The following is a 12,933-nucleotide window of genomic DNA, read 5'->3' as shown; positions in this document are numbered from 1 at the left end:
AGACAGACGTGACAAGCAAGAGAAAGACAAATGCTGTATGATTCACTTATATGGGGGATCCAAAAATGTTGAATTCATAGAACGGAGAGCAGAACAGTGGCTGTCAGGGGTGGGGGGTGGGGAAAAGGGGGAGACGGCGATCAAAGGAGGGTACCAACTTTCAGTTATAAAAGTTTATAATGTCTAGGAGCACCTGAGCAGCTCAGTCACTGAAGCGTCCGCCCTTCGCTCCAGTCATGCATGTCTCAGGGTCCTGGGATCGAGCCCTGAATCGGGCTCCCTGCTCAGTGGGGAGTCTGCTTCTGCCTCTCTCCCCACTCGGGCTCTCTCTCTTTCAAATAAATAAATAAAATCTTTATTAAAAAAAGTTAAGTTCTAGGAATCAAATGTGCAGCAAGGTGGGTACTGAAATTTGCTAAGGGAGTAATCTTAGGTGTTTTCACCACACACACACAAAAAGGTAATTATGTGCGGTGATGCATGTGTTAATTAACTTGATTGTGGTAATCATTTCACAATGTATACATATATTAAATCAGAACACCGTGCACCTTCAAAAAAAAAAAAACCACAATAAAGAGAACAGTATGCAAAAGGAGGAAAGTAGGGGTGCCTGGGTGGCTCAGTGGCTTAAAGCCTCTGCCTTCAGCTCAGGTCATGATCCCAGGGTCCTGGGATCGAGCCCCGCATCAGGCTCTCTGCTCAGCAGGGAGCCTGCTTCCTCCTCTCTCTCTGCCTGCCTCTCCGCCTACTTGTGATCTCTGTCTATCAAATAAATAAATAAAATATTTTTTTAAAAAAAGGAGGAGGAAAATAATGGATCTGGCCAATACTACCTTTGACAGGTGTTCAAGGTTAACTGGGAACCCCTCTCTACTACCTAAAACTGTTCTTCAAGAAAGAAAGAAAAGAAAAAGCAAGGAGGGAAGACAGAAGCAGGAAGGAGTTAGGATAGCTTCAGAGGACCAGCTGCATTTCCAATGGAGTTCAGACCCCTGGGATTTCAAGGGGATTAAAGGCATACCCTTGCAACCGCCAGTCCCATCACTTTGCTATCTGCCATCCCACAGGGGCCACGAAGGACCCAGATCCAGTGGGTAAAAATGCCCTATGTAAAAAGGAGAACACAGTTAAGAACTCCCACTTCTCCCAGCAGGAATATTGACCATGTCAATAAAGACAGTAAGTAAAATTCGCCGTGACTGATGATTCAAGACAACCCTGGGTGGTGGGAGATGAGGTGTGTGTGTGAATTTCCTAAACATCTGGATTCATTTTCATGGGTCTCAGTCTTGCCCGGGAAGAAAGGAAGCCGTCAGTGCCAAGCTCCCCTCTAAGATGCAAAGAGGTAAGACGCATCTCTGTACGTCAGGGAGAGATTTGCTATGCTGGTAACCTCCCTGGTCCGGAAGAGAAAGACCTCAGAACAAGGGAGAGAATGGACTCAAGGCATCTTGTTAATTCCCAGAGCTCAAGAATATGCAGGGACCTTGCAAAGCCATCCTCTTGATTAATCAATGAGGATGCTGGGGCTCAGAAATTCACAACCTTGGCTGGTGGCCGACTGGGAGTCGGAACCCACATTTCCAACTACCTTTTCCACTGTGACACGGCAGCCCCACTGCTCAGTTGCAAGCAGCACCTGGCCAGGTTCTACTGAAACAGGCAACTCTATGCTTTACCCTTTTTTTGTCAACAAGGCCCTTTCCAGGTTTTCCCAGCGAAAGCTAGTATCTGTTTGCCTTGACTTCCCAGGCAAAGAGCTCAAATCTCAGAGTGGGGATAAGAGGAAGGAGGAGGTGAATGAGGAGGGAAAGAGGCAGAGACGAGACAGACCAAACCCTCAAGAGTCTGTGTCTTCACAGTCTCCGACTTCCCCACAAACCATTTACCCCTTTACAGAATACCTCGAGGCCTCTATAGAAACTAAGCTTTAAGGCTTGCCAGACACTCACCTCTCTGCCAGGCCTGAACATCTGCTCACGCCAACTGCTGCTATCAGCTCACCATGGCCCGGGCTCTGTGTGCCCAGCTCTGAGATGGCCACTGATCTGAGCAAAGAAGTGATCACCCCGGGTGAGAGGCCTGTAGGCCCTAGCTGAGCCGGCATAGCCCTGGAGCACACAACCCGAGTAACCGCTGGGGAATGTTCTGGATCTATTGTCCAAGCCGACTCCACCTTGTCTCCACATGCGGCTAAGCAGGCTCGGTGATAGATGACCCCCACTGATATGTGACCCAGCCTGCTGGGAAATATGCGGGTTGCCCAGACCCAGCCCGACTTGGTCATTAAGTTTGCGATGTCCCAAATACCCAGAGGCCCCAGGGTCCAGCATCACGGGAAATAAGGACTACCTAACCAGAGGCACTATTCAATGCCGGAACGGTCCACGAGAGGCTCGCGGGCACCAGCAACCTCCAACTTCAGTGTGGGTCAGAATCATCTATAGAACCCCACTACCCAAATGCCTAAGTGCCACCTCAGAATCTCTAGCACAAACCAAAGCCAGACACTCCGACACAGAGGCTCTGGGTTCCCACTTTGTTTCTTGTTTTTATCTTCATTCCAGTTAGCTAACATCCAGTGCTGGATTAGTTTCAAGCGTACAATACAGTGATTCAAACATTTCCATACACCTCCCTTGTGCTCCCTGGGTTCCCGCTTTGACAAACAGCAGGCATCCACCCCTCCGAGGCTGCATCCCGGATGCCCATCACCCTCCGATGTCAGGATGCCTATCACTGTAATGTACCTTCCAAGAGCTCAGAAGGAAGAGTGCCACCGTCAAGCGAACGTTCCTGGGGGTCATCCTTCCGAGGGCTCCTCCTCCTTCCCACCTCACTCTCAAGGGCTTGGCACCTGAGAAAACGGATTCTTTCCATACTCAGAACCTCCCCCACTCTTCCCAGCAGCAAAAAACCCAAAAACCAACCGCAGGGCAGAATCTCACGGGAGCAAGCAGTGTCTGTAGCAAACACAAGGTATGTTCCTTCATAGTGAGTGAGGTCTCTTAGCATCTGATAGGTCCTAGTAGTTCATCATATACTGAGCTCTAATTCAAAAGTCAAAGGAGATCAGGGGAGATGGTAAGACCCTAGCGACACAGAGAAGTGACTCCCACGTGATGCATGATCCACTTAGAGATTTCCTGGAAATTACTCAAAATATACTCCCCGTGTTAGAAACACTCCACTGAAAAGGCTTCCGATTATACATAACATTCATGGGGTACAGAGGCTCTTAGAGTCTGGTCTCCCTGGACACATCCTCCCAAGCCAGATTTCTAGAGCGCTTGCCAGTTTCCACGGCACTGGCAGATTCCCAGCACACACGTATGCACTTTCCTACCGGGTACACAAGTGGCCAGCTGTAGCCGGAAGCACACCACAGCTGCCAGGCCAGGGTGATCGAGGTCACCAGAGCTGGACCACAAATGCTAACGTGGGCTCGGGTACTAAAATGCAGGCGGCAGGTGGCAAACGTAAAGCCCGTTCTCACTGCCTTGACAGACTGAAGGGTCAGGCGGCATGAATGGGAGCTAATGATACATTGTAACAAGGTTCCAGTGGTTTCGCTGGGCAACTTACAAATCCTATGAGGGACAGGTTTTCTGTTGATGACAGGTGAACACAGTTTTGAAAAGGTAATTAGCCACAAAGTTCAAGGGCCCTGAGACACTTCAAGGACAGTAAGATCAATCGGCCATTTGTAGTTATCAGTCTGATGCAATTAGAAGCTATTTCCTTGGTTACTTTGTTTAATTTCCCTGATGAATCCAGCTTTGCTTTCACATAGCTATATAGAAAAGCTAAATACAGAGAGTTCGCGGACTTTCAGGGGGTTGAGGAAATTTCAACTTGCAGAAGCTCTGAATTAGAACAACTTTTGCCTTGTTAAATTCTAAAACACTCCTCCCCTGGTTTACCATCTTCTTATCCCCCAAATTGCCAAGTTCCCCCTCTCACACACATGCACACACGTGAATACTGTTTTTGGCTCCCAGTGTTCTCTCCTTGGTATTCTTGATATTCTCTTAGGATACTCTCCCTTGGTAATCTCAGTATGGTCAATATCAATCCCGGGGAAGTTATTTTGAACCACTCCGTGCCTCAGTTTCTCCACCTGTCAAATGGGGATGACAACAGTTATCTCCCCTTTACAACACTCTGTTAAAATGCTGTGAAACTGAGTTAACCCAGCAAAGGTTTCTAGAACTGTGCCCAGCACATACTACCTGCTTAAAAGCATTAACTATGATTACTGTCATTTCCACCTTCAGCCTAACTTTCATCTCAGCCCAAGGAGAGAAGGCATTGCCTGACCTCGCTCACTAGTGCCTAACATGGAAGGGTGCTGCTGAGGAAACTGGGGAAAAAAGGCTGACCACGGCTGGTATGAGCCAATGAAGTGCCTTTTAAGTTATTTTCACATTTGCAAAATAGCATCATAACCTAGGAAAATGGTGTTTTCTTATTTTTTTTAAAGATTTTATTTACTTATTTGACAGGCCACAAGCAGGGGGAAGGTGAGGCAGAGGGAGAAGCAGGCTCCCTGCTGAGCAACGAGCCTGACGCAGGGCTTGATCCCAGGACCCTGAGATCATGACCTGAGCCCAAGACAGATGCTTAACCACCCAGATGCCCCCAAATGGTGATGTTTTCTACACTGTCGATTAATAACTATGCACACTGTTACTAATAATTGCCATTCCTGATTTGCTAGAAATATTGCAGTGTTACTTTTCCATCACGGTAAGGCTTTTTTTTGTCGCCCTCCACCCCCACCCCCGCTCTCTACCCAAACATCCAGTGCCTTTTTGCATTTTCAATTCTGAAGTTTGTAAATTCTACCCGCTGGGCCTCCCACTATCACGCCCCCCTTGCACATGTCCCACCTCCGTTTGAGGCATTTCTAAAACCCGGCTCTAGTTCTCCTTTCTTCCTTTCCCAAGACAAAACTTCCATGCCTTTTTATGTTTTCAACAAGTCTTCCCTCCTTCTCTAATGATCCCCAATGGGAGTGACTCAAAATTTCTCTCAACCCAAAGTTCTTACAGTTGCTAAAAAAGGAGTCAGAAGTATGTTGGCAAATGCTTGAAATGTTGCTTCAGGTAACTCCAGACTGGGGACTGCCAACATCTAAGCTAATGAATCATCTTCTCTCTTTTTATCTGCTTTTTTCTATGTAGGTGCCTGAAACCTTAGAGTCATCCTTCCCCTCCTCACTACCCATGATGTATCTATCACCCGACCTGCGGGTTCCTTTCTCAGAGCTACGGCCATGGTTCAGCAGCAAGCCCTCTTCCCTCAACCTTCCTCAATGCACCCGGCACCCCACGTGGAAGGCTCCTCGGCCTGCCTTGCAAAGCCCCCTGCAGACGTCCAGCCTTCACCCTGGAGCCCAGGACGGACCTACCAGTCAGTGCAATGGGAACGCGTGCTCCCAACTGTTCTTGCTTCCGGGAATACTCATCCTGTAAGGCTCAGCTCACGTCCCGCCTCTCCACAGCTAAGACTTCTTTCCCTCCTCCGACTGCCAGGCCAACTTCTCTGCAGCATCTTGTTCCCCTGCCCCAACTCTGCTCCCTCAAACACGCAGGGCACACTCCCACCTCCCAAATCAATGGCCGACCCCCAAGCCTGCCTTCTCAAGGGGGTCAATCCTGACCGCCTCATCTCATACTGCCTCCCGCAGCCCCCCTTGCCTTGTCTGCCTGCCCTGCTCTCTTCTCCTTAGCATGTCGAGTGCTTCTTATGCTGTTTTCTGCCTACACGTCCCCATTTCACCCCAAACTAGCTCCATGAGCTCAGGGACCTTTTCCTGTTGACACATCCCAAAGCACTACAAACAGTATCTGGTGTGGAGTAGGCAAGACACTTCAGAAAAATAAACCCACCTCTGCAGGGCGCCTGGGTGGCTCAGTCGGTTAAGGGTCTGCCTTCGGCTCAGGTCATGATCCCAGGGTCCTGGGATGGAGCCCCGCATCGGGCTCCCTGCTCTCCGCTGTCCTCTGCCCCACCCCCACTCGTGTGTGTGCACACGCACGCATGTGCACACTCTCTTTAATGAATAAATAAAATCTTAGTAAATATAAATAAATAAGCAAATAAATAAAAATAAACCCACCTTTCTGTGAATAAACTGCTATTCATTTTCTACCATAATCTCCAAACAAGGAGAATGGTTCCTCACACATTACATTTTAGTTTGATTTAAAGGTTTGCTCATCTCCCGGCTCAACTCAAGCCCAGCTACGGTTGAGCTGAGAAGTGAGCCCTACTTGTCAAGCTGAACTTTGCAATCTTCAAGCAATCCGGTTTTATTATGTCATTTACGGACATAACCAGAGTTAATTTAAAGTGTTTTCTTTAACTTTTTTTTTTAAAACTAGAAAAAGAAAGACAGGACGGGCTGTCCTATGGGCCACAATAGATAATCTGCCAACAATTGTCCAAAGCAAACTACATCCATATGACAATGAAAAGCCTGTTTCCTAAGTTCTACCTTAGGCTCCATGGAGGCCCTCTTGGGCCCTAGAGCAGGCTTCTGGAAGGGCTCTAAGCTCCTAATTCCAGCCTTTCTTCCTCCTCAGTGATGCTAAGAAACCAGCAGTTTCATCAAAGAACACAGACGTTCCTCCTCTTCAAGCACTAAACTAAAAATGGGAATTTTGAAGGCCTAAACTTCCCCAGCCTATATTAGCCTCAATGGGCACCTCAAAGTGTGGACCAGGGATCCTCAGGTAATTTCAGGGGGGGCTATCACGCCCTGCCTTTTCCAGCTACCTGGGCAAGGCCACATTTTCCCCCCAACCAACCAACACAACCACAAGAGAGTGAAGGCAGAAGCAGAGAGGAGACTCTGGGGTCTCCTGTTTGCCAGAAATTGTAGAGATTTGTCAAATATAAAATAATACCTCTTTCCTCCCTAATTTTTTAAATTTTCGAAAATAAAAAAATTTAAATAAAAAGTCGTTTCTGTGAACACATAATGGGTTTATTGGTTCTCTTTTAAAAATGAATCAACAAGTGGGTTTTTTTGGTTTTGTTTTTGGGTTTTTTTTTTTTTTTTTTTTTTTTTTGCTTTCCTGTTTCAATTTCTAGTGTGATAACTATTTATAGCTAGAAGCCACATAAACAGAAGCCCTTTGGAGTCCACCGTACTTTTTACAAGTAGAAAGGGCCTGAAACTAACAACACAGCCATCCCCCAACTACCTACTCACCCTCTCACTCCCCAAAAGAAGATCTTGGCAAAGAGGCAGATACTCCTGCTGAAAATGGATGGGCTTGCTTTCAAAACACTATCTCATTGCTTAACTTAGATGCCAGAAAAAAGATCAAGGGAAAAGGAAAAAAGAAGCATCAAATGGTCTGAAGAAAAGGCAAGGAAAAGGGTTTTTTTTTTTTTTAAATAAATTTTATAGGAAAATATATTGTTTCATGAAGAATTAACCTGGGGTTATTAGCCAGAAGCTTCTAGAGGGACTTTGGGGAACCCATGGAGCCCCTGAAATTGAGTGCAGAAGGGTGGTCCATGTGTTTATCTAAGAAAAGGGTCCAAATTTTTCATCCAACTCTCAAAGGAGTCTGTGACCAAAGGTTAAGAATCTCTTGGACGCTGATGTCGGTTTTCAGCTTGGGGAACATACTTATTCCTGAGCCATTTAAGCTAAGTGTAAAGCAAAACAAAATTTTATAAAAGCCAACACAATTTTGCTAGGAACTCAAGAGCCTCTTCTAAGAACACTTGCACGCCCCTTGTCACTGAAATCATGGATCTAGGACTTGCCTTTCCAAACAAGAAAGCAAGGCTTTCTTCTGAACCCCACCACGGACACCTCTCTCAGGAACCACTGTGTTCAGGCTACAGCATGGACATTCCTACATTCTTTTCAGTCAATCACCCTTTTTCGCTTCTGCCCCAGAACTGAGAAATTTGATCTTAAAATCTGAGGACACGTAAGTTGGAATCTGTTCGGGAATGAGGAGGAAGTAAGTAATGGTGTGGGGGAGTGGGCTTCCAAAGAATGACCCTGGTCAGTGAGTCAGGAGACCTAGATTTTAATCTAGTTGTGAGACCTGGTCGCCTCATCTCTTTAGATATATTTCCTCCCCAGCAAAGTGAGGGGGCTGGACATAGGGGTGATCTGTGAGCTGGAAACTGAAAAGAATGTGTCAATGGCCCATGGGGGCCAGAAACGGATGGAGAGCTCTGCCTTACCTCGTTCTGACTCCATCCGCTATGGTGTGAAGATTTCTGGGGACACGGAGGTGGTCAGAAATTGCACAAACACACACACCCGTCACCAGTGTCCCATCTCCACAGGGGGCTGTGAGCAGGGGTCCCTCACTATCTCCAGGCTGTGGCTCCTTGAGAAGTTCTTGGTAAGAGCAGCTCCCACTCTTCCATCTCCTAAGTGGATGAATGAAGCTCTCCTCCCAAGTCCCGTACAATGGCCCCAAGCCAAAGCTTCCCATTGAAACACACAGCCTGGCTCCAAGACGCTCCATCCGTTGGCAGTTCTCTCTTTCCACCTCACCCACTGGAAGTCTGAGACATAGGAGGGCTGAGCTCTGAAAAAGGAAGCCAAACTATTCCCATCACAACTAATAACCATTACCGACTGAGCTTCTACTAGGTGCAAGAGACAACGTGCCAGAAGCTTCGTACTCACTTCCGTGCGGAACTCCCATCGGCCCCATTCAGGAGGCACCGAGGTCCACCCAGGCTACACAACCAGCAGAAAACAGGGCTCAGACCGACGAGCTGGGCTCTGCTGGATTTCAGCACGTCTTTACGTGATATCAGGCTGCCCCAGCTCTGAGTGTTAACCATGGGAATATCGGAGACAGTCAAGTTCAGTCCAAAAGACCAATAATGTATCCATCAAATCAAGGGCCAATCTATTCTTGTCTTTCTCCAGAAATCGATGCAAGTAAACTCTGCTTTAAGCGATACGGATAAACCCTTCCAACAAAGGAATACCAAACAGTCACGACACAAATTTTCATGCACGTTGTGTGCACGCGCGCACGCACGCACATACACACACAAGCACTCAAACCTACTGAATTAAATAATTCCCCAGCACTCGCCGTGTGGCAGGCATGAAACAAGTGTTACTTTTTAAAAACTACATGTGAGCTCCAAGGCCTCATGTTTCAGTAACACGTCCAACTACTGAACAAACAACCAAAAAAGGAAAAACGGTCAAAGACTCTTTTTCAATCATTTTCAAATCCAATGAAGTTGTTCCCATTGTTTCAGATAAAGTGTATTTCATCCCAGGCTCAGAGACCACACTCTGGGGCCAAATGTCTTCCAGAAACTCTTCTTCTGGGGAGTAAACTGCTGACAGTTACAGATTCAACTACGTCACCAGAGCAGGATGAGGGAACTTTAACATCTCCGATCCAAGCTCGCTGAAGAGATCCCCCGGGTCCGAAACTTTTACCAACAACAACAACAAAAAAAGAACAAAAAAAAAGAAGAAGAAGAAAAGGAATTCTTTTCAAGGAAGCTTCCACACCCACTGTCTCTTAAAATACACTGTTTGGAACATAGTGGGTTCTCAAGAAATCGCGTTGGATGAACACGCCAAACTTAGACCAGGAAGCGTGGGTGGATGGGGACTGTTGTGCATAATTCTGGGGTTTGTTTCAAGTCATTAAAGATCCTTGCTCAACATATAAAGTGAATACGAAAATAGTTCTTCCCTTCATTCTATGGACTCTGCAACAGGTGTCCATGCTAGGTGCCCGTCAGGTTCCCCTAAGGGTGCTTGTCAGAGGCTGGTGCCCCTCGCCGCGGACAGAGAAGGAGCCTGCGAGGCACCCAAGACGGGAATGACTCGCCCAAGGTCACCGGTCAGCGAGGAGCCAGCCAGGATGTAAATGGACGCCTCCGGACTGCGAGTCCGTTGCTCTCTGCATCACATTAAGCTGCCGAGGCAGTGACTTTCTGAGACACCACATTTAGATGATCTCACTTCCATATATTAACAATTTCAGAAGGCGCCAAGCCAAAGATGGAAATTTCATGGAACAATGACACGTGAGAGCTCACAGTGGTACCGGCTCTGCAGGAGAAAACTGCTCTGCCGCTCTCTTCTGGGTGTAGTCAGCCGTGACTCAAAGCCTCATCCATGGGGGGTGGGCTGAACCAGAGGTCCAGCTATCCCCAGCCTGGGGCGATGGTGGGTGAGGGGGCACAACATGGAGAGCCAGAATACAGCCAGGCACCCCGCTTAGATCTCATACAGAATGTGAGCTAATGTGGGGCATCTGGCAAGCTCAGTAGAGTAAGCATCTGACTCTTGATTTCCGCTCAGGTCATGATCTCAGGGTCGTGGGATCGAGCCTCATGTCAGGCTCCACGCTCAGCGTGGAGTCTCTCTCTCCCTCTGCCCCCCCACCCACTCAAAAAAAAAAAAAAAAAAAAAGTCCTGGGTGGCATTGTTCCAGGTAAGAGGGACAGTCACAGGTCACAGGTGATGTTCCTTTCTCAACTGTCTGCACCAATGCACCCTTCTCTGAATCCTGAAGGCCAGGAGCCCCCCTCCTTTCAGCCCTACAATGCCATTCCGGCCGTGCCTTCAAGACCGAGCCTACAGCCCCTTTCAGGTCACAGGACAGGTCACCTATCTCACGGGTCTCTCCACTTACCCAATGGACAGCGAGGAGCAGCCCCCACAGGATAGGCAGAAGGACCACAGTGGGGTTATTCCATAATCCCCATCAATAAGTCTCGCCCCCGAAAAGAGAAGGGTACAAAATTCAGGTGTCCGTCTAGATGCATCTTCAGGCTCATCTCCTCTGATTGTAGAGTCAACGTTTTTAACAACTGCTTCTAAGACACAAGACTTTGATAGAAACACAGAACCACCCTGGGCCCTTAAGTCCTATACCGCCACTCATAAGGAACACAGCCAACGACTAACGAATCCTCCCCTACCGGCTGCTGCCAGAGGACCAGGCACTGTGTTACCTCATCGCATTTTCTCGAAAGGCCTTGTGATTATCCCCGCATCTGACAGTTTCTTGCCCAAAGTCACCCAGGTGAGAAGGAGTGGAGCCCCGATGCCTGGCTTGGACATCATCGGCACAACCTGCTCTCCGACAGATGAATGGATAAAAGAAAACTGTGGCAAACCCACACATGCTAGAATATTCTTCGGCCTTAAAAAGGACAGAAATCCTGGCTATAACATGGATGAACCCTGAGGAAATTATGCTAAGGGAAAGAAGCCAGTCACAAGAAGACCACTATTACCTGATTCCACTTACGGGAGATCCCTAGAGTAGTCAAATTCATGGAGGCAGAAAACAGAATTGGGGCTGCAGTGGGGGGTTGGCGGGGAGGGTGTTCGGGGAGGGGGAGGAGAGGTTGTTGGTTAACAGGTTTTCAAGATGGAAGGAGTTCTGGGGATGGACGTAGTGATGGGTGCCCAACAGTGTGAACGTGAACTACACACTTCAAAATGGTCAAGACGGTAAATGTCACGTGTATTTTTATCACAGTTAAACGTAATTTTGGAAAGAAAAGTAGGGGAGAGGTCAAACACGGTCTCCTTTACCCCATATAAACTTGGAGGAACATACAGAAAGTTTTAATTATTCCAATACAGAAAGCTAGCGTAGGAGAAGAAACAAAAAACACTGAGGACTTCCCTGATGACTGGTATAGGAGAATTTAAAATTCCAACCTAAAATCAGAAACCTGAGATTTGGGCAATTTTAAAAAAAATCTGCTCTCCAGCAAGAACACAGTCTAGTGCCCATTTTCTCTGCCCCCTCCTTTGGTTCCCTACCATCTGCCCATTTTACTTAGACCCCCTTTCTGAGAGAACTAAACCTCAAAATGCCTGTCTGACTCGTACTGGAACAGCACCACCCCCGCCCGGTCAGCTCGGAGGGCACCTGCCGCTTTCCCGCTGACCACGGTGCTGTCCGCTGGTCACCCTGGAGGCTGACGTGCCTTTGGAGGCAAATGGGCTTGACTGATCTCTGATCAGAAGCGCTGTCTTGTTAAACCATGAACCCAACCTCAACATCAGCCAGGATACCCGGAACTCGGTGACCGGGAACAGCACGACCAGAGAAGGACCAAGACACGCAGGAGTGCGAGGTGGGCTCTTAGGCTCCCCGGTAATATCACTACCAATGAAGGTGATGAGTCCTCTTTTCATCAGCGAGGCACTCGTAAAAAAAAAAAATCTTTAAAAGAAACACCTTCACACCCATCTCTTGCCTGCCCTAGACCCCTGAGCAAGCGCGTTGAGCCCTTTTCACTCCCATTTTTCAGAGAAGCAACTAGAAGTCAGGGTTTGCCCAAGGTCAAACAACGAGCTGGCTGCAAAGTAGGAACTGGAAGCCGCCCATGTTATTCCTTCCGCTACCCCTCCCTCCAGAGACGGGGCTGGCCAGCATCGCAAGGAACAGGAAATTGAAACGGCTCCTGGTAAGGCAGGAAGCCTGCCAACCTCCGCGAGAAGCTGACCAATGACCAGAGCCCGCCCTGAATCAAAGATGCCTCCTCCGAGGAGCTTCCGACTAACCCCTCTTCCCACCTGCGGCACTGGAGAGACACCCCGAGAGTGCACAACCCGCCGGGCCCATCTGTCCGGGCAGAGGAAGGAGGCTCAGCAGAAGCGAGACGCTCTTCGAGAGCTGAGCTGGAGAGGCAGCAGGTCCCGAGGATGAACTTATCAGCTTTATTCTCACTCCTACCCACATCATCCCCCCCAACACACACACACACACACACACACACACACACACACACACACGCACACTCTTCCCTTCATCCCACCCCTAGGCACCGAACTGGAAGAGGGGCAAAGCAGAGCTGAGATGAATCCCCCCCCCGGGGGGGGGGGGGGCAGTAGCAGCTGCAGCAGCCGCCAGGCACTCAAAGATGGGAACGTTGCAG

General features: G+C 48.3%; 1 protein-coding gene across 1 annotated transcript in view; it reads right to left on the bottom strand.

Annotated features, from left to right (window-relative positions):
• The window catches only part of TIAM1 (TIAM Rac1 associated GEF 1), a 383,928-nt gene that overhangs the window by 120,359 nt on the left and 250,636 nt on the right, over nucleotides 1-12,933 (bottom strand). The gene's annotated exons all lie outside the window — the stretch shown is intronic.

This window comes from Martes martes (assembly GCF_963455335.1).
Source record: "Martes martes genome assembly, chromosome: 1".
In the NCBI taxonomy this organism is placed as follows: domain Eukaryota; kingdom Metazoa; phylum Chordata; class Mammalia; order Carnivora; family Mustelidae; genus Martes; species Martes martes.
Note: the sequence above shows the minus strand (reverse complement) of the source record. Positions and strands in the feature narration are given on the sequence as shown.